Raw genomic sequence first — 22,753 nt, 5'->3', positions numbered from 1 at the left:
ACATAATGTTCTGCAGACATGGGAATTCAGCATTCCTTGAAAATATTATTATATGCCCCAATACAATGAATTGATCACCACAACACAAGTGCCTCAAAATATCTTCAAAGAGAATAAATGAAAAACAAGAAGCATTGCCTGATGATGTTCATTTATTCCAACCTGAAGAGGGATACTAAATTACCACCCATACCATTAGAGACACTGAGATTAAAATAATTCAAATGGTAGAGGTGATTTCTAGAATGGCTGAATGAGGAGCTTAACAAATCCTCTTTCGAAAAAGGCAAAGAGAAAATGAGATAAAAATTTACAAACAACCATTTAAATTATCCTTATTCAAAGACTATAAGTTTTTTTTTTAAATATGACAAATGTATAACAACTTCTTCAAATATACTGAACGACTGTAAGAATAAAGGGAGACTGTAGAATTTTATTCTAGAACTACTTCCATAATTCTCTCCCTAGTTACTTCTCACAAGAACTCTAATAGAGTGGAGCAGGAAGGGAGGATTGGTAGAACAGGGAGAGGAGCAGAGTGAGAAAAATTCTATGCCCAGAGGAAACTATAGCGATCTTAGTGCCAAAAGACCAAGGAAGAGCAACACTGTAAATAGTCTCATGTTTTTATACCAGATGGGGAAAGTCCTACAATGGTGACAATTGTACCCAATGGTACATTGTAGCCAATGGTACAATCCTACAATGGTGACAATTGTAGCCAATGGCCAATGGTGACAATTGCAAGGTTACAGAGCCAAAGATGAAAGATTATTCCCAAGCGCAAGACAAAAGGAAAATTGAGGCCTGAGCTGTGCAATTAAAATAGCTTTATTCCACTTGGGTGCAGGTGGGGTAGGATTTCCAGCTGGGAAGAAATCCACATGTGCATAATGGTGAAGGGGCACTTTAAAGGTCAAAAAGTGGGGGTTGGACATCTGTTGTAAGGGTGGGGGTTGGCCTATTTACCTTTCCCATATTCAATATCATAAATTGGGAAGAAGTAGACAAAAGCTGCTTGTCTGAAATTAGCACCAATTAGGGAGGACATGGAGAAGATCAGATAGACTGTCTCCACCTTTGTTTTGCAAAATCACAGACCTATAGCACATCCTCTGCCTCCAGCATTACGAGATTTTGAAATAACTATTAGGTTTGGTATTGCCACACTCACATATACATTCTCTCTTGGAGGTCAGTTTTCTGATCTCCTGCAAGTATGCAACTCACATGCCATTCTCATGTGAGTTGTTCCATGATTCTCTAGGTCTCTCAAGAAGGAAGTGAGTCTTATGCTAAAAATCAGGGTTCAATTTTCCCTACATGCTTTTCTATTCTTATGATACTTTACTAAGAAGAATATTCTTTGACACCATCCAGTTTAATACAAGCATGTAAAGTCTGGATCTTTTTTATGGCTTAATAGTATTCCATGTATACACACACCACAATTTTGTTTATCCATTCATGGGCTGATGAGCACTTGGGTTAATTCTACATCTTGTCCATTGTGAATAAAATGGAAGGTTTACTTTTATCTCTTTGAGGATTCTCCATATTTCTTTTCATAGAGGCTATATTAGTTTGCAATCCCACCAGCACTGTAAAAGTGTTCTCTTCTTTCCATATCCACACCAGCATCTGCTGATTTGGAACTTTGTGATGTGAGCTATTCTCACTGGGGTTAGATGACATTGCATGGTGATTTTGATTTGCATTTCTCTAGTAAGTAGAGAAGATAAGCATTTTTTTCATATATTTGTTAGTCATTCATCTGTCTTCTTCTAAGAAGATTCTGTTCATGTTTCTTGCTCACTTATAAATTTATGACATTATTTTCTCTTTTCTTATGCATTAGGTTGAGTTCTCCATAGATTCTAGTTATAAGCTGTTTGTCAAATTCAGAACATGCAAATGTCTTTTTCCATTCTGAAGGATGTCTATATACTTTACTTGTTCTCTCCTTAGTTGTGCCAAAGCTTTTTAGTTTGATCATGTCCCATTCATTTATTTTTGGTGTTTCTACAATTGCCGGGGGGCGGTCTTCTTCATAAAATCTTTTCACAGGCTAATATTGTTAAAAGTTTTTCCCAAATCGTCCTCTACCATTTTTACATGTTTTGAATTGAAATCTTATATGCAGTGTGAATCAACTTTTGTAAGTGATGAGAGGTGTGGGATGAATTTCAGTCTTCTACATATGGCTAACCAGTTTTTCCAGTATCATATATTAAATAGGGATTCTTTTCCCTACTGTCTGTTTTTGTTTGACTTATCAAAGATCAGATGGTTATATGTGGGTGGGTTCATCTCTAAGTTTTCTATTCTATTTCACAGATGTATATCATCTATTTTTGTGCCAGTACCATGCTGTTTTGATCACTACAGCTTTATAGTATAACTTGAAGTCTGGTAATTTTATGCCTCCAGATTTGGTTTTATTTCTTAAAATTGGGTTGGTTATTCATTTTCTTTTTTATTTATCTTTCTGTATGAAGAAAACTGTAAGTTCTTCAAACAATGATGGCAGTACTTTGGTGGGAATTAAATTAAATCTGTCAATCATTTTGCGTGACATGGACATTTTCTCAATGTCAATTCTTCCCAGACATCAGGAAGAACATATCATGCTCCTAGTAAAGCAATGACTAAATTCATACAGAAGTGGAAGAAGCAATGGTTACTCTTGCTTCACTATTCCAGGATTGCAGCAGATGCATGGAACAGATGGTTGCTATATTTAGATGCCTGGTGATTGATTAGGCAACAAATGTGTGACAAAGAAAAAGCATGTCCTTCTAAGAAGGTGACCAAGAAAAAGGTAAGGGCAACTATACCATAACTACTTTTAAACTCTATCAACAGCCTCACAATCATAATGAGTTTCCTAATTTAACCAAAAAGATTCTGTAAATGTGTTATTAGATTATGTTGTACAGTTCAAAATAAATAACATTTGAATGCTTTTTGATTAATTTTTATAACCTTTTTATTTGTATTTATTTATTTATTTATTCCTTGTTACTCTCAGAAGAATGCCGTGGCATCACAGCTCACAGCAAGTGATTCTCTTGTCTCAACCTCCCCAGTAGTTTGGGACTGCAGGCCTCCCAGAGTGCTAGGGTTACTGGCTTGAGCCACTGTGGCCAGCCATCATGATGACCTTTTTGCCAACACTCTGTGCTTGCAATGCCTTCCTTCAAACACACTAAACATCAATATTTTGGGGTAATAATTCATATGCAATATTTTCTGAATTAACACTTATTTTTGTAGCTAATGTGAATAATCTATACATTCTCCTATGTTTGTAATTATTTAATTCAGCTACAATTGCAAGAACATAAAGATTGGAGTATTAAAATTTAATGAATTAATTTTCTATTCTGGTCACTCATTTCTCACCTGTAGTAAAACGGTTCTGGAAAGAAGGTACAGATAAATATATTAAATTCAGCTTAATTATCCCCAGTGTTTATCAATCAATACCATTACAGCAAAATGTTTTGGCTTAAGAAGAAATATCCATACTTTAATCTTATAAGTGTTATATTTCAGTTTTCTCTTTATCAGTTTCATTATCCGTTCCATTGTCTCTTTTGTCTCCTCATTTTTGAATGTTTTAGATTTTATTAACTGAAAGTATTTGGAGTATGTACCTGAACTTGGTAACATTTTTTAATATTAGGTTTTATGTAAATATATATATATGTGTATATATATATATATATATATTTGTTGTGTGTGTGTGTGTGGATAGCTTCTATAGTTTAAAAAATATGTACTTGAAATAAGCCAAAAAGTATTCTAGGTCAATCAACTTATTGAAATGTACCTAAGTAGAAATATTTCTGCCTTCAAAATAAGACCTTTAAAAAAGCAGAGATCAAAATTGTAGAAATAGCCAGCAATATATCTATTTGCTTGTATTATTAGGTATAATCAACCAGCCCAGAGCTGGCTGTCTGATCTTCTTGGAAATATGTTATACGAGGATCTTAGAATTTGTCTCTAGTATGGTAATTAAGAACTCAGAAGAAGGAGATACTCGGATGAAGGAAGTTTACTTTGTTGAGTCCATGTATAGCTTCTATGCATGCTGCCAAGGATACTTTGCATATTGAGCAAACACTGGGCTAGCTGGGGGAAAAGACTGTCTCATATCTGAAGAATGATTTAATTTTCCAACTTAATTACTAAGAGCCGCCTGTGGTTTTCAGTTGGCATTCAAGTGGGACACATTCATTGTTTATGCTTCATATATACATATATGTCTTCAAAACATGAAAAACCACGCATACTCCCTAAAGATCTCAGTGAAGAAAATAAAATTCCTTACCCACAGTCCTCCATGACATCCTCTACTGTGATGTGGCCCTGAGGCCATTCACATTTCATGGATGTCAGCACATCATGCTGAGTTATCCATAAACCAGACCCAGGACTTTTGCTCATCATTCCCCTGAGAAGCTTTCTTTGATATTCTTGAAACCCTACATTTGGCAACATGTACTTATTCAGTGAGAATAGTAACTACAACATTATTTACAGAGATAATTTAATATACACATTTTTAATTAGAGTTTCAAGAAATAAAAGGAAAAATTGGAACACTAATGTATCATGGTTGTAACATGGGTAGGATGCAACTAAAAACCATGCAGCTGGACACACAAAAAAAATATGATTGAAATCATTAAAGTATTGAGACTTGAAGGAGGAAATCAATAGCACTGAAACTTAAACGCTAGTTGTAGGGAAGTTTGACTTTCCATGAAAGAAAGCAGACAGAAATAGTGTATACACATGGATGTATGATCTTTCCTTTATACAGGGTGTCCCAAAGGAGGTTGCTTAAAGTCATGATAAGTAGGGAAAATGAGAAGTTATACCTAAGTATAACTTTATTTACAAAATATTTATTACAAAATTTTACAAAAAGGTGAGCAACACATAGATACTATTTTATACAATTTTTATAATAAATATTTGGTAAATACAGATACATTTAACTACAATTTCTCATTTTCCTTATGGATAGTGACTTTATGGTTGATCTTCTTTGGGACACCCTATGTTACAAATTAATTTCACATTATGAGTTAAATTTGCTTTTTCACAGAATATAAATGACTAATACAAGATAGTTAATTTCAACATGAAGTAGAAAATTGTATTCAGTAATATTGTATCTGCATTTAAGTCCCCCGCCCCTTTTTTTTGGTCTGGGCCTAGGTTTGATCCCGCCACCTCTGGCATAGAGGGCCAGTGCTCTGCTCCTTTGAGCCACAGGCACCACCCTTAAGCCCATGTTTGAACAGGTTAAATAAATGCTATAATTCACATAGTTATAGAAGAACACAGTTTACCTCCTAAGGAAATTATGCAAAAGTCAAGTTGAAACAAAAAAATTATAACTGGTCTCTGAGTCCTGTTTCTCTTCCATTTACATATTTCACATAAACATTTTCCCCTCATTTATTTCTGACAAATGGAAAATACTGCATTTTCCATAAAGAAAAAAGCATAAAGAAAAAAGATAAGTCACAAAATCTTCTTTTCACTGTGGTGTATTTTGTAGTTCTCTTATAGGTCTCTCATATCAGTCTTATTTCTACCACATCTTTAGTGTGCACTATCTATATTCTCATGCAGTGGAAACAAACATGGACTCTGTATCCCGACTGATCTTGTATTGTCATTAGAGTACTAATGCATAGAATACTTTCGATCTAGAAGCATAGACCTTACTTCCAAAATTCCAGCTAAAATAAATGCTATATATTTACTATTGGCATGATATGCTTGTTTTCCTAGTTTTAGTTCAGTTCTGTTTTAGTAACTTTTCAAAACATTGATATTTTGTGAACCTCTTGAGAATGAGAGCAGGACCACAAGGGGGGAAATTGATGTTACATGCATGGCCTCTTTAGATTAAAGGGATAGATAATCTCTTTGTAAATGACTCTAGAGTGAACTGGATGATCTGGATTAGGGAAATGTACCAGTCTCAAGGAGAGTGTCTTGGAGGACCAAGATGTAAACGGGAATCGTGGAGGCTGAAACACAAGATTCTTAGCTATACCAATCTCCTGTGACAAAATCACAGCTCTGGAGGAGCAAGGGCACTCTTAAAAAAATTCAGTTATTAAATTATTGTCCCAAGATCCTTAGAGCGTCCTCATGCTCTTTTAAGGTGTTAAAGAGACAAAAAGTATTTTCATAATAATTCTAAGATATTATTTTCCTTTTCATCGGATTGGTAAGAACACTAATTATGGAAAACACTGGGAGATAAAACTGCTGGTGGATGTAATACAGCAAGATAGTGACAACAAGTTCTCTTAGTAGTCACTGTATGCTTTATACCCATGCACTGCAACACAATTCAATATCAGTATAATACAAGGATGTCCTGAAATAAGCAGAAAAATAGTATTTTTTAAAATAAAAATTGGACCCATCAGTACACATACATCTGTTTTTAACATCAGTATGGCAAAATGAGAGATACACTCAAAACAGTTGTGTGTTTACTAAAACATGATTGCTGCTTCGAGGAAAATCAGTTGTCTGCGAGGCCAACTAAACTAGTCACTTATTTCAGATATCAGAATTTGTATATAGAAGAATGACTTAAAAGCAAATTATATTCATTCATGCTTGCTATTTGGAAGCTTTGCTCAAAAATGAGCAAAATGAACCTGTTACTTCAGAAAACCCCTGGCAGTGTCAGTGTTCAGTGATTTACCTAGAAAGCAAAAATTAGAATTTTGAAGGTTTGTTTCTACCACTGTGAGCTTGAGAGCATCTGAATACATAAAAGAATGTTCTAATTAAATCAGTAATGATATAAAACAATGTGAATTTTTGATATTATGGAATGAAATTTGTCTACATTTGAAATATGTTCACAAATCAATGATCTGAGGTTTTCCCAATGACAATGCACAGTATTATGGACTCATCCATGAATAAAAGATCCATTGGCAGTTTATAATAGGTCAGTGGAATTTGATGTAATGGAATATTTAAAAAATTATTGATATTTTTCAGATTTCATCTTGAAATTAACTTTTAAATAACTACTACTTATCAAAGAAAATTACCAGAAAAGATCCTTAAAATATCACTCCTTTTTTCTATTTGTATGAAGCCCAGTTATCTTTCTATACTTCAGTCTATTTTTAACAAATTTGATGCAAAGCAGATATGAAAATTCACCTTTCTTCTATTAAGCTAGATGTTAAATACAGTTAAAAAATTATAACCAATTACATTTTTCTCACAAATTTCTTTTGGGAAACAATTATTTTACATTGAATCAAGATGCTATGCTAACAGCTGGGAGAATTATTGCCATTTTCAAATAAAGGACGAAATAAACATTCACTTTTTTTTTAATGTCTAATGCAGTAAATATTGACAAAACTTAAATAAAATAGGGTTCTAGTAAAAATTATAAAAATTACTGTTTTAAGAAATTAGGAAGTCAAGGTGTGAGAATTGCTATTTTGTAGATGAAAGACCTGTCTCCTAGAATAGCTAGGAGATTTGACTAAGTTTACGGACAGCGAGAGGCATAGCATAAAAATATGTAGTATATCACATGACACAATCTGATTGGATTTTTCTGATTAGTATTTGTGCCTATATTAAATAGTATATTGAGTATGAAAATATAAGTACAAATATAGAAACTTTTATCCTGACCAGTGAGCAACCAGAAAATTGCTAATTATTGAATAGCAAAATTATACTTTATCAATCATTTTTATTTATTTACAGCATATTTTTTCACTTTTTTATAGTTACACAGTAAAGGTGAATCTCATATAAGAACCACTTATATGTTAAACTATGATAAGAATAACTAGGTCCTTCGGAAGTTATTTGATACATTTTCTATATTTATTGACTATGTGGGAAATTACCTCGATTTCTATATTTAGTGTGAACTTTTCTCATAATAATTATGATCAGAGAAACTATGTTATCTTGAAAATGTACTCCCTTTTTCTTAAAAAAATTACATTACTCTTTGCACTCAGAAACTAAACCCATCTACTAATGTATAATGAGATACATATGGAGGTTCATTGAAGATTCGCTTCCCCATGGTCCTATTGTAGCAAAATGTGAATGCCAGAAAGTCATTTGCAGAGCTATGCTGGGAAATTAGGAATAAAGTAACATGCTTTTAACCATACAAGGCAGTATATTTTTATTGGCTGCATTTCAGAAAATACAAGGTTATGATACTTTCGAATGAGCTCCTGCATTCCTGTTAATTCCTGTCAGCCTGGTGAATATAAATAAGTGCATCTTTTACCATCACAACTCTCAACTTTATAATATACCACATTGTCCTTGCCATTGCCAAGGCCTATAAATAGACAGAATTTAAACAATATTCATTTTGACATCATTAGCATCACTGATCATAACTGTAAACCAGTAGCAAGGGATAGTTTTTGCCAAATAACATCTTACATAATTACCTTGCCAACTTATGGTCTGAATTTAGATGATCCGTATCTGCATTTTATGCAACAATCATGTCAGATTTAGGTTCTAATGCACCACTGAAAATAAAATGATTACCATTCTCTTATTCCTCAAAAGACCCCTTTGCTTTGTGTTGAGTTTTGATAAATTTGTGTGTAAAAAAGAAAGTTTAGTTAATAACTCATAGTGAAACGTGTAGACAATGGAAGAAGCAGCTCTTTGGGTGACTTCACTCTCTTTCTCGCCTCTTCCCAGTGACTCAGGCTGGTACTGACTAGCTCTTGAAAGAAATTCTGTCACCTCCAGAGAGTCTGTCACACGCCCCCTAGGTTATCCATTGTTTCTGTTCGAATTCATCCTTTTATTATCACTCACATCTCAGAAACTCCCCCACCTACAGGCATCTGATTGAAAAACAACACTAAATCACAGTACTACATATTCACATGATACTTCTCTAAGAAATTAGTCCAACAATTGTCAGATTACTAAAAAAGAAGGATAGTTCATCTTACCTGATAGAGTCACCTTGAAAAAAAAAAAGAACGAGAACAATCAAATCATGTTAATTTTCCCCAAGATTTAAAGAAAGGCTGGATTTTTGGAGAAGTAAACCTTAATAATTGCCTAGGCGGAGAAGAGATTACAGAGAGATGGAGGTTTCATTTTAGGGGGATCAGTGGATCTCAGAGTAAGCATGGTCCCCCTAAGTGTCCGTTAAGTTATTCTGCTGTATTATCTCCAGTCATGTTTTCATAAGAGAAGAAAAATTCAAGACATGTTCAAATCTCTTGAATTTAATAGCACACCTAGAAATCAAACATTTACTGTTTTCTTTATAACTTTTTTCTTAGTAAAATTTTTAGAAGAGTGGGCCTCAGGAAAGAGTATCGTATTGGTCATACACTAGAGCTTACTAATTTTCACTTGTCATCTCCTCACAGGAGAACTGAAATTTCTTTCCAGGGTACCAGGTTGAAATTGAGAAGTCACCTGGAGCCTCTGTCCACATTGCAGGGTACTAGGAAGCTCACTAATAGTTGGTATAATTCAATTCCACACAGTTATGTGACTAAGGCTTTTGTACTTTTGCTAGTGTCTAGCTAGGGACAATCTTTAGCTTCTAGATGCTGCACCCAATTCCGGGTCATATGGCCCTGATAAGGAGTTCACAGTACGGCTCCTGTGATCAGGACTCTGCCCGCACATTTGCTCCGTAACGCAATCTAATCTAAGGAGAAATTATCCGATCATATTCACAGATCTGCCTGTACTCAAGGGGAGGGAATTATATATGGGGCCTTTTTATATAGCATTCTTAGAATTTTGTCTAGAATAGAAATTTTTATTTATTTTTTTCTCTTCTTCTATTTTTTTATTTCAAAGTAATATGAGAGTACAAATTTTTAGATTACGTTGTTCTCAATTCCAGAATAAAGCTCCAGCTGTAAAAGACCCTTTCACCCAGGGGGAGTGATGTACACCCTCACAATGTGTATATTAGATGAGCTCCCACCACATGGCCTCCCACTTCCCTCTCTCTCCATATTTGTATTTTATTGTTGCTATGAGCATTTTATTATTTATATATTGGTTTCATATTAGTATTGGGTACATTGGATATTTATTTTTCCATTCTTGCAATACGTTACTCAGAAGAATTTATTTCAACTCTATCCAGGTAAATGTATGCAAACCGATACAGCCTTTTTGGAAAGAAGTATGGAGAATTCTCAAAGAACTAAAAGTAGACCTTCCATTTGATCCTGAAATCCCATTACTAGGTGTCTACTTAGTAGAATAGAGATTTTTTAATTCATTTGTTTTTAAACAGGAAGTTTCATTCCAAAAAGAAATATATTGTATAAATTCAAAACTTATTTTCTTATAGAAAGAAATATTAGTTTTATCTTGTGGCATTTGCTGAGATCAATGCTTATCTTCAAATTGATATTCAATACTTACAGCTCCTCACTCTAACACCAGATACAGAGGTCAAGTTGACATGTAAGTAAATGTAGAGTGACCTTCCTTGTATCTCTAGGAACAACTATAAGGAAAATGACACATATGTGTGTGTGTGTGTTTTAAATAACAAATAAACTTCCCTATATTCAAATAAGAAACATGTATGAAGAAAATTTGTGTCTATCCCTTAAAACAATGCATTCTTAAAAATTATTTATTGCTTTACATAAGAAATACTTTACCTGCAGAAGGTAAGAGTGACAACTAGGAGGATTTATTTAGAATTTTGTGATATGTAAATTTGAGTTGAGATGACAGAAAATATGATAGGTGACAATCATAAAACTAATAGGAAGCTAAAGTTCATAGGAAGACCTTGAACTGAATGAGATGTAGGCAAATTTAGCCTGAATCAGGTAAGGAAGCATCTTAAGATAAAAATGCTTTAATGTTATAAGGCTATAGGCAGAATTCACTTCTTAATTCTTTCTAAGAAACTTTTAATAAGGTGTTATACATAAATATGTTAAATGGAATAATATTTTGGTAACTTATTTTGTGATCATATTTCTATAAAATCATTAGTGGATAAAATAATGGGATTGCAGTATTTTATCAGTCATCACTTCAAAGTCATAAAATTCCAATATTACCAAAAAAAGATTTATAGAAGAATATTATGAGAAATATATTATTTCCAGCCTATTTACAGACACTTCCTCTTGCCATTTATCAACTAAGTTAAAAAAGCAATACTGGTTAGTGTATGCTTAATAAAATACTGCAGTTTTTGATGAGTAGAAGCTTCCAATGTTGAATACATGTTTTTTTCATTTACTTATTACCTTCTATTTTCTCCATTCTGCAAAGCCTTCTATCATTACAAGTACACAGGCCCAAATTTTCTAAAATGAAATAAATAAATTGAAGATAATTATGTTGGAAAAAGCAATAATTTTTAAAATGTTAGAATCCCTGGGATATTTCTAGTTTCCAACAAAACAACAATTAAAAAAATAATTTACAAAAACAAGTTAAAAAGAAAAATTGAACCTGAGGCAACCTCTTCTCTTTAAACCATAATAAAAGTATGATAGTAACATCTCTTCTTCCCAGCCTCTGAGAACCACGGGTCACATATGAGTAAGAACAACCTAGCCAGACAATTAGGCAAGAAAAATAAAGAAAATTTAAATTAAAAAAAAAAAAAAGACAAATCAAATTATTTTTATTTACTGACGACATGGTCTTATATTTTGAAAACCCTAAGGACTTCCCCAAAGAACCTGTTAAAATATTTACAATAGTAACAAAAAATATTTAAAAATATGATATACCTAGAAAAAAATTTAATCAACATAATAAAAAATCTCTATGAGGGAAACTATAAAAAATGAGATACATTGAAGAGGACACAGAAATGGAAAGATACTTCATGTTCATGGGTTACAAGAATGAATATCATTAACATTACAATACTACCCAAAGTAATTAACAGATTCAGTAAAATGTCCATCAAAAAATTTTAAAATGGTTCTTTATTCAGCTATTCAATTAATACAAGGTGGTAGAAACGGAATTTTCCGAAGTTTTTTCTCTCATATTTTGATATAGTAATTTCACTCTACCTTTTCTAAATAATATAATAAATATGATTGAGTATATACTATGGTGTAAGATAATGCCACTATGTTTGTTATATGAAAAATATTCTTAATCTCTCAATAACAACACCAGAGTCATGTGTCCTCCGAAATGGTTTTCAATATAATTATTTCATGTTTATATATGTCAGAGTTTAGCAGTTGTTTCAGAATCTTCTTTAAAGGCTGAAAAACAGCTTGATTATTCATCTAAAATGAGGACTAAACAAAATCTCATTCCATTGTTTTTATCATGATCACATTTTTTGTACCTCTCCTATATTTCAAGAAACATGTTTCACTTTAGGCATATATTAGCATATGTGTGTATATATATATATATATTCTTTTTTTTTTCTTTTTGACAGATTTGCCTACCTCTGTAATAGAATGAGTCAAAGATGAGATGTCTTCTGCTCATCAGGGAGCCGCCAAGTCCCTGATATGAGATACACAATACAGCCTTAACTAATATGCCTTCTACTTATTGTACAGGATATTAGAAAGGGCCAGTCAATTTTAGCTGTGTAGGCTGAATACAGTAAGTGGTATTGTGATATGAGGATTATTACACGATCCTGTTCATGTTGCCGTCATCTTCTCAGAAGTTTTAAGTGATCTAACACTGAAATTTCTATCTTGGCTTTAAATTTTCATTAGATTCAATTCTCTTAAACAAAAGTATAGAAAAGGGCTTGCAAAATAAAAAGAATAATAATTATTTTTCTACTTATGGCAAGTGTATGGTATGTTAGGCACATAAATATTTTATATGTATTCTGATTTTCTTATTTCTCAAAAAGACCCTAATGGATAGATCGCATTTATTATAAGCTCGATTTTGCAAATGAAGACAAATAAGCTCAGGCAGATCTTGCCAGGGTGGTCACAGTGACCTGCATTACATCCAAACATTTGGGACTTTGCTGTTTCCCCATGTCTAAAATACCCCCTGACCATTTACATTGCCTTGTGCTAATGGCAGGTGTGTCTGGGTTCAATTTTTATAAGGCCATCAGGTGATACATAGATGGATAGACAGATTAATAGAGTTAAATATAAAAATAAACTATCTTGGGAACTCTAAGCTTTATTTTGAAAACTCACTTCTGATCTGGCTTCAAAATAATTGCAGAAGGTTCAGCAGTATGGGAGCAGTTTTCGATTGAAAGTCTGTCACTAAATATGTAATTATAAAGGAGTCCTGGTGAATGCCTTCAAATTCTTCTCAATTAATTAAATGGTACAAACTTTATTTTTCTTTGAATATGATGTAACATTTATACAATTGCATGCTAGTTACTTAAAGACAAGCTTGTGCATGATTCACTTATTTTGTTGTGTGTGTATATGATTTAAATATATTCTTTTTTAAAATTTCAGTGTTTGTTTCCTAATTGCCCATGAATACATATTTCTCCCCAAACGTTCCAGTGTATTGCTTAACAGCCCTATTTTCCTTTAGAATTATATAAAAGAAAATTGTTGGTTTCAGTTTAGGTTGAAGCCAGAGTTTGTTTTTATCTAAGAACAAAAAGATGTAAATGTGTATATATATATATATATATAGAGAGAGAGAGAGAGAGAGAGAGAGAGACAATAACAATCATAAAGGTGCTATTTGTAACAGAATATTCTATGAGAATACTTAAGTACTAATTGACAAAAAAAAAGGAGGTGACTGAGAGGGAACAATGATTAGGAGAATGGTTTAGCAATCAGATTGCTTGAACTTTATTCTTACTCCATCACTTCTCAACTGTGTGACCTTTGACAGGTTATCACCGTGTTTTCATTTCCTCTTATAAATGGGGAAATAATAGTACCCACTTCATAATGTCCTCAATCAAAGGGATAATGAATGTTGATACTTTAAAACAGAGCCTGGCATGTGAATGTTAACTATTACAATCTTTAAAACATCCTCAGTGACTTAAAATTTTAAGCTTGTGAGAAATCTAATTATCAGGATACTTTTTAGTCTTTAGGGTAAAAACAATCAATGGTTTTATAAAGCAAGCATTACAGTAATACACTTTCCCCCCAATATATGAAGAAAAACATTTTGAAGCCTACCATTTTTTATGTTATCATTAAGTCTATTTTTTGTGGTACGTATCTTGGGTAGTAAAATAGTCTCAGCTTTATTAAGTGATCCTGTACTGATGTTCTTCTTCATTCACTGAATTTTCTTGTTGACTTTAAATAATACAGCACCTTTCCAAATAGCTCTTATCAGAAGAGAAAAGGAAAGAAATAAATGAAAGGAGAAACCCTGCACCTTGGCCTGGCCTGGAGACTCTCTGGAAGAGAATGATCACCTGGTTTGATGCTGGGACGACGCTGATTGCAAACAGCACCTAGGAGAGACTTTCTTACTCAGCAGCCTGGTCAGGTGGTGGAATGGGGAAGTTGCTGTTTGCCATTTGTGGCTCAGTTAAGAGTTGCGACTGCCAAGCTGGCTTATCCTGGAATTTACTTTATACCCATGACGTTTGTAGGACAGCTGTTAACATTAGTTTGGGCACAGAGAGACTCAATTTTGGTTTTTATTATTCATAAGATAAAGCCCTTTAGTCTCGAGGCAGCAGCCAGAATCTTTGTAGTCAGTCCCTTAAACAATCCCAGTCTCTCTTTTCACATGTTGTGCAATGAGTGTAAAGGGGAGCGGGACGATGTGTATTAAATATGAATTAGCTCAGTGGGTAGCATCCCTGAATTATGTGATATAACTGTATGCATTTATTCTTAAAACAGTTTATTCTCAAGTGTCATTTATGTACTATTTTCTGGAAAACGCAACCTTTTAAAATGGTGGATATTAAAATATTAAAAGTATCGCAAAGAACATGTCAAATTAATTTCTCAAAAATTCTGCTTTATACTTTTAAAGGTAAATAATTACAATTTAATTTGAAGTAAATCATTCATATTAGATGTTATATAAAAAGGACAATTGTTGTTTTTCTTTTTCTTATCCTGATCTACCCCCAAAGAAACCACTGATAGTTTTACTTATAGTTCGTAGTTTTTTTATGAATGCTTCCAGGAAATAGGGGCTAGTTAGAATATTCTTTGCTCCTTTTTACTTTTCATTCACTACAATAATTTCAGTGCTGTGTGCACACAATTATTCCTTACACATTATATCGACTGATAAATATTTCACTTACCAGCATGCTATGACTTACTTTAAAAGTTCTAAATTAATAGCCATTTTTTGTTATTTTAACTTTTCTCAAAGCCATCAATTCTATTACAATAGACTATGCAGAAAGGCCCTTGAAATATTATGTAGGGCAAATTCATAGGAGTTCCTTGGAGTTCAAGGCTTTAGCGAACTGTGATCCACACCACTATACTCCTATCTGGGTGACAGAGTGAGACTCTGTCTTTAAAAAACAAAGACAAAATAAAATAAAGATTTTTTTCCATGATTTATACTTAGCTACCGATTTTTGCGACTCTGTATTTTATCGATTATATTGTTAAATTAAGGACATCAGCCCTTTATTTCATAGTTCACAGGTGCTGCATTTTCATCTGTCCCCATACCCCCAAAAGATTATTTCCCTTTAATTTTATTTAGTGCATGTCATTCAGAAAGTTTTTATTTTTTTTTTTATTGTCATTGTTACCTTAGGGTGTCCAAAATTCTTAATCATTTTCTTCTAGTTTCTGGATTTTTTGATCAGGCTGAAAAATTTTTATCTACTCCATGATTTAAAAAATATAAAACTGACAAATATATACATTGTGTGTGTGCAGAAGGGTATTTAGCAGGATTATGGAAGCCTACTTTATATACTATAAAATTCACTCATTTACAGGTACGATTAAATACTATAATCCAATGTGAAAATGCTTTTTTTTTATTAAGTCATTTAAACATAGATCATGAGTACATCTACGCCTTTGTGGGATTCAATGTGTTGATTATTTGTATAAATTGGAGTGCTTACATCCTATTCACTAACATAGCTTTCACCTCATTTACTTAACCACAGTGTTAAGACATTTGTGTTCAATACTTGATAGATTTGACTTGTACCCTTGTAATATGCTCCATAGGGGTGGTCGCACCATTAACCTTCCACTTTTATATGAAAGATGAATCCACAGGATGAAGGAGGGAAGGGGAGAGGGATGGGAAGGAGGGCGGTAGTTCAATAGAGTGAAAACACTTTTATCACCACTAAAGATAGCTTGTGCCCATTTGCAGTCACTCCTCGTACCCATCCCTTCTAAGTAGATTGGTCTTTTCTAAACATTTCATATAAATGGAATCAATGTTCTGTAGTGTAATAGTGAGGTCATAGCTCTCTGAAGCCTCAAATTCCTACATTCAAGTGATTCTCCTGCCTCAACTTTCAGAGTGGCTCACATATAGGTGAACACCATTATATCTTATTCTTTTTTTTTTTTTTAGTAGAGGTTGGTTTACCTAGGCCATCATGTGCAGCCAATAATTTACATTTTAAAGATTCCTAATACTCCACATTCAGTCGTCTATGATATCATTTCTATATCACATTTTGACTCCTCTCCCTACTATAGCTATTCTTAATTGGGAAGAAGAAATGAATTTTGTTCTCTTTAATTATTGCATATTTCTCTCATCTTAGCTTTCACCCAATAAAATCATGTAATAAATAATTGAACTGAACATTTTAAGTTTATTGCTGTTAAAGAAGCTGATTTTCTGAACAAAATCATGTCTATTTTTATATAATTCCGATATTAGAAAGAAAGAAGAATTTCTCGGTGGTAAAAAACTAACTCATTTTGGACTAAAAATTGCAAACACTAAACACTACCTTAGATACATAGATTCTAACTAAATTCAAACTCAATAAATTTAATAGGCAAAAAATGCTTAGGGGATAACCATCAAGACTGAGTTCTTATTTACTTACATCTTCTCTAATGATCTAGAAGAGAAGATAAGCATCCCCAAAATTAAATATGAAGTTGCTAATAGGTAGGATATTAAACAACAGTTGTGACAGAATGCACGCCGAGGGGCCTACGTGAAGAGAATATAATAAAAATCATGATACAGTTATGAAACTCAGATCTCATTACTGCTCTCTGCCGTAATCACCTTAGAGAGCGTATGGCTATCACTTACATTCGCCTTCTGCAAACATATAACCTTGCCTTTGTGATTGTAGAAGATGAGAACGCTGAGAATAAAAGAGATCGTATCTGTTTTCACTTGGAGTGAAAACAGCTCACTCTTTTCAAAATCAGAGTAGCTCCATGGCGATCAGAAATTCTTTCCTTGCCTGTTGCCACTTATCCTTTGTGGGCCATACAGTTCTATGAGTAGGCACAAATGTTCTTTTTTGTTTGATTTCATCTTGCCCTTTTTTCCCTTTTGTCCTTCAGTAAATGCACATATTTCAGTTACATTTTATTCCACACAGAACTAAGACCAATGATGAAAAGAGGGAATAATGTGCAAATGGATCCAGCAAATGACAATATGCGGTGAAGTGTAAGGTAGGAGGGCAGATGAAATCTGTAAGGTTATATATTAAATCAATGTTCAACCAAATAGAAAATACAGTGGCACTTTCAATAATTTCTGAGATGGGGCTTTGATTATATGAAATGTGCCCATTTTTGTTAATATCAGTATCATGTATAGGAGTTAAAGTCAACATGAATTAAAATTAAAGCAGTGAGTATAAGTATCGGTCCCTAATGTTCAAAACAGAAAGGTTAACCTGAGTGTTGAAATGCACGTGACACGATGGCCATCATACTTTTCCATAGATATTCAGTTTACCAACTATAAATCAGCTTGTTCTTAATAAGAGTCTATTTTTCCATCTTATTACTGTGCTGTTAATAACTAGATATTACTGAGAAAAATGAAAATATAATGATTATTTATTGGCACAATACATAAAGGAGAACAAATAGAGACTGAAATATTTTGAAATAAATGGTATCTGTGCCATCACAGAAACAATTAAATCTGGTGAACAAAAAATAATAAGTACATGTACACTAGGAATCAATCTACCCCTAGTAAGAGACTTTGACAGCCTGTGTTAGGTGACAATCATTTTACTATTTTTTAACATATAAATTTGACTCGAGATCAGACACATTTAGGGTAGTAAGACCATAGAAAGAATGTAAGTTATATTGAAAAAGGGACAATAGCAGTAGTAGGGTAAATATATTGACATATGTGTTCGTTTGTTTGTTTGTTTAGACGGAGTCTCACTCTGTTACCATGCATAGAATGCCTTGGCACCATAGCTCATAGCAACCTCAACTCTTAGGCTTCAGAGATTCTCTTGCCTCAGCCTCCTGAGTAGCTGGGACTCCAGGTGCCAGCCACAAAGTCCAGCTAGTGCTTTTCTATTTTTAGTAGAGATGGGGGTCTCACTTTTGCTCTGGCTGATCTCGAGCTTCTGAGCTCAAGAAATCCACCCACCTCACCCTCCCAAAGTGAGAGGATTACAGGCGTGAGCCACCATGCTTGGCTTGACATATCTCTTTCAAATTAATTCTTCTTTTCCCATTAGACTGGAATTACCTTTTAAAAAGCATTTCTGAATTACCACATATAAATAAGTTGATAACAAATTGCTTCTAGCAATCATGAAATGATTTACATGTAAGGGGAGATCTTTAATTTACAATCACACACATGTAAAATGATGTACCTATGATTTTTAAAACACTAGGCATTTCTAAATTAATCCTATCTTGGAAAAATACAAATGAATAAAAAGCACACCTGTGGTTTTGTGATCTGTTTGGTTTTGTGATATTTTTTGGTATTGCTTTTTACGTTGTTCAAGATATTAATATATATTTTTTATCCCCATGAGTGACTCTCTGAATATGTTCCTGCAGCTGCAAAGACCAAACATAGTTTTCATCAAAGACAGCATTCAACTCTCTGAGCAGAAAATTCTGTCTGGTCAACTTCTCGCATGATTTGTATTTAGCTTACTCAAGAGGTTTTAAGTGGCACAATAAATCATTGAAACAATAATTCCTGAAAAAATGCATTATGTATTATTTGTTCTGCCTTCAATAAATGGCTTTACTCACTACAATATTTGTGAAGTCATTTTTCCTTATAGTTTCTCTGACTCTGCAATACCAGAGAGTACAGACTTTTCTTTAAAGTATCGGCACAAATATAAAGCCAACCACATGAAAATGGAAAAATACATTTTTTGCAATCAAAATCCTGTGAAACTGGAAACTCAGTTTGCAGTGTTATTGGCCAAAATTAAATACAATGGAAAGGGCTTAACTAGACTCCAGAAAAGTGAGTTTAATTGCAATACCAGAAATAGAAATGGATGAACAGACATGTAAAATTAGACATGAGTTTTACACAAATATCTCCAAAATAGTAGCATTTGATATGTAATCAATGTGAAGGCTTTTGAGGAAAATCTTTTTTGTATTAAATCTTTGGAATCTAGGGTGCATTTTACACTTACAGCACATCTCCATTGGGAAGAACCACAATAGTTAGTGACTACATTGAACAGTGGAAGACTAGAATTTTTTAAAAAATAAATAATTTAATTTAGTAATTTTCTATAGGTAATTTTTTAACTGCAATATCTGAAGAATGTTTGCCCTTAGAAGCAAGGACATTGACCTTCTAAGAGAGTATCTCAGAACCACATTGAGTTTGTACAAGAGTATATTACCATGCATGCCTAAAATCTGAGGTAGAACCATTGAGGGGAGGAGGTGTTTAGGAGTAGACATAATGTACTTCCACCTTCTCCAATATCTAACTTGTGAAAATTGCTGGTGTGCAGAGTTGCATATATTAAGAGAGGGTTAAATATGCCTTAGGTGCTTGTACAGAAATATAAGAATGTAGGAAAACTGAAATGAAATATGTAAACATGAATGAAGCAAGAAACCGCTAGGTGAAGAACACTATCATAGTTAAAAAAGCACAGTACGAAAAAGGAATCTAGACACAAATCAGGCATTATGCTCGCATTGCTTAATGAGGTGGAGAAACAGTACACAGAATATTTTATGTATCATTTATTTTGTTCATCTTCAACAACCTGCTACCCCAGTAATCCCCTCTTTCCCCAAAGATTCTCACTACTTAAACCTGGACTGAACGTGGGAACACTAGGAGCAAAGCTCAGATGGGTACCCCCAAATCCATGTTTTCTCTTCCTTCCTCCCTCCCTCTTTCCCTCTTCCCTTCCCTTCCCTTCCCTTCCCTTCCCTTCCCTTCCCTCCCTTCTTCCCTCTGTTCCTTCCTTCTTTCCTTCCCTCAGTTTTCATTCTCTCTCTCTCTGAACAATGACAAATGCAACAAAAAAATAGCCGGGCATTATGGCAGGCACCTGTAGTCCCAGCTACTTGGGAAGCTGAGGCAAGAGAATTGCTTAAGTCCAAGAGTTTGAGGTTGCTGTGACCTGTGATGCCACAGCACTCTACCAAGGGTGACATAGTGAGATTTTGTCTCAAAAAAAAAGAATTGAATCCTTTCATCCTGCTCTCCTGTGTCACCCCCTGCCACAAACACACACACACACACACACACAACTGAAGTATTCAACAGATTAACTTCTTAGGGACATCAGTGCTCTTCCTTATGGGCACGCCATTACATCAGAGGCATGTTAAGAACTTTTGTCTCAGCCAAGCTCAGAGATCTCCACTCCACTTGCTTGTGTCTTTTTTACTGGAGAAATAAGGCAAGAAGAGAAACCCCCCCAGCATCACTCTGACTTCATTTTCAAATGCCTTAGACTGATACACTGTCAGCTGATTTGATTCCTAGTAATAATACATTAACCATTTTCTCCTTAGGCTAAATCATATTCAGTAATAGCAATTATTCATTCCTGAATTTATACAAACCATTTCAAGTTCACCTGAAACAGTTCTTGGTTTTCCAATTGTGTCTTAAAATGCAATGGTATGTTGTGATAGTTTTATTCAGGAAGAATATAAAGGCAGAAGTCTTTTCACTGTGTTGCTGATACTGTTAACAAATTGATCACATAACTCTCAGTCCCAGATCATATGGTCCTGAGCTTTCTCTAGTAGAGAAAAGAGAGAGGCCTTTATGCTTTAGATTTTAAAGCAGCCTTTAATGTGGAGTTATAAGTCTGTAGACAGGAAAATTCTTCATCTCTTTATGTAGGCGTCTCCTCCGTAAATGGCATTATCCTTAAATATGAATGTTTCTTTTTTCAACAACTTTATTTTCTGAGCAGTTTTCTTTATTTTGTATTATTATTCAAAATATTCTAGAGTAAAAATGTTCTTGCTTACATAAATTACTTTTGTAATTGTAATGCTTTATTCAGGGTTATAAGTGTGCCTATCATCAGATACTGTTGTGTTGGGTTTTTTTTTTGCAGGTGTTGGCCGAGTCCAGGTTTGAACCCACCACCTCCTGTATATGGGGCCAACGCCCTACTCCTTTGAGCCACAGGCACCACCCATCACCCAGACACTGTTCGTTGTGCCTGTCAGGTAGGTTTTCACCCGGCCTCTCCCTCCTCCCTCCCCTCTGCTTGATTTCCACTGAGGTTTCACTGTTCATCGTACCTGTCAGGTAGGTTTTCACCCAGCCTCTGCTCCCCTCTGCTGGATTTCCACTGAGGTTTTCTTCCCTCTGTGCACATGTACATTCACCAGTTTGTTTCATTTTAACAGCGAGTACCTGTGGTGTTTTTTTTTCTCCCTTCTTTATATACTTAAGATAATGATCTTTAGTTCCATCCAAATTATTGCAAAAGTCATTAATTCCTTCTTTTTATGGCATAATATTCCATCGTATAAGTATACCACACCATACATCTGAGAAAACGTACAAAGAACTCTAGCTCATCAACAAGAAAAACAATAGCGTTAAACAGTGGGCACAAGATATGAACAGAAGCTTCTCAAAAGAAAATAAACAAATGGCCTATAAACATGAAAAATGTTCAATGTCACTAATCATCAGAGAAATGCAGATTAAAACCACAAAGAGATATCACCTTATTCCAATTAGAGTAAGACTGTTAGACTATTTTAGTCTAAAATTAGACTATTTTATTAAATAGTCCGAAAACAATAGATGTTGGCATGGATGCAGAAAGAAAGGAATGCTTATACACTCTTGGTGGGACAGGAAATTAGTAAAACCTCTGTGGAAAACAGTATGGAGACTCCTCAAAGAACCAAAAGAAGACCTACCATTTGATCCAACAATACCACCACTGAGTAAATTACCTGCAGGAAAAGAAGTCACTATATCAAAAAGACACCTTCACTGGAATTTTTATTGTAATACAATTCACAATAGACCAGTTTTAAGATGAGAGCAAAATTGACAGGAAGACACAGAGCTCCCCCATGTATGCCCTGCCCCCCCTGCATACATAGTCTTCCCTGTTATCAACAATCCCAGGAAGACACAGAGCTCCCCCATGTATGTCCTGCCCCCCTGCATGCATAGTCTTCCCTGTTATCAACAATCCCAGGAAGACACAGAGCTCCCCCATGTATGCCCTGCCCCCCTGCATGCATAGTCTTCCCTATTAGCCACAATCCCAGGAAGACACAGAGCTCCCCCATGTATGCCCTGCCCGCCCCGTGCATGCATAGTCTTCCCT

The sequence above is a fragment of the Otolemur garnettii genome, unplaced genomic scaffold (genome assembly GCF_000181295.1).
Source record: "Otolemur garnettii isolate 467f Iridium unplaced genomic scaffold, OtoGar3 scaffold00037, whole genome shotgun sequence".
NCBI lineage: Eukaryota > Metazoa > Chordata > Mammalia > Primates > Galagidae > Otolemur > Otolemur garnettii.
Note: the sequence above shows the minus strand (reverse complement) of the source record.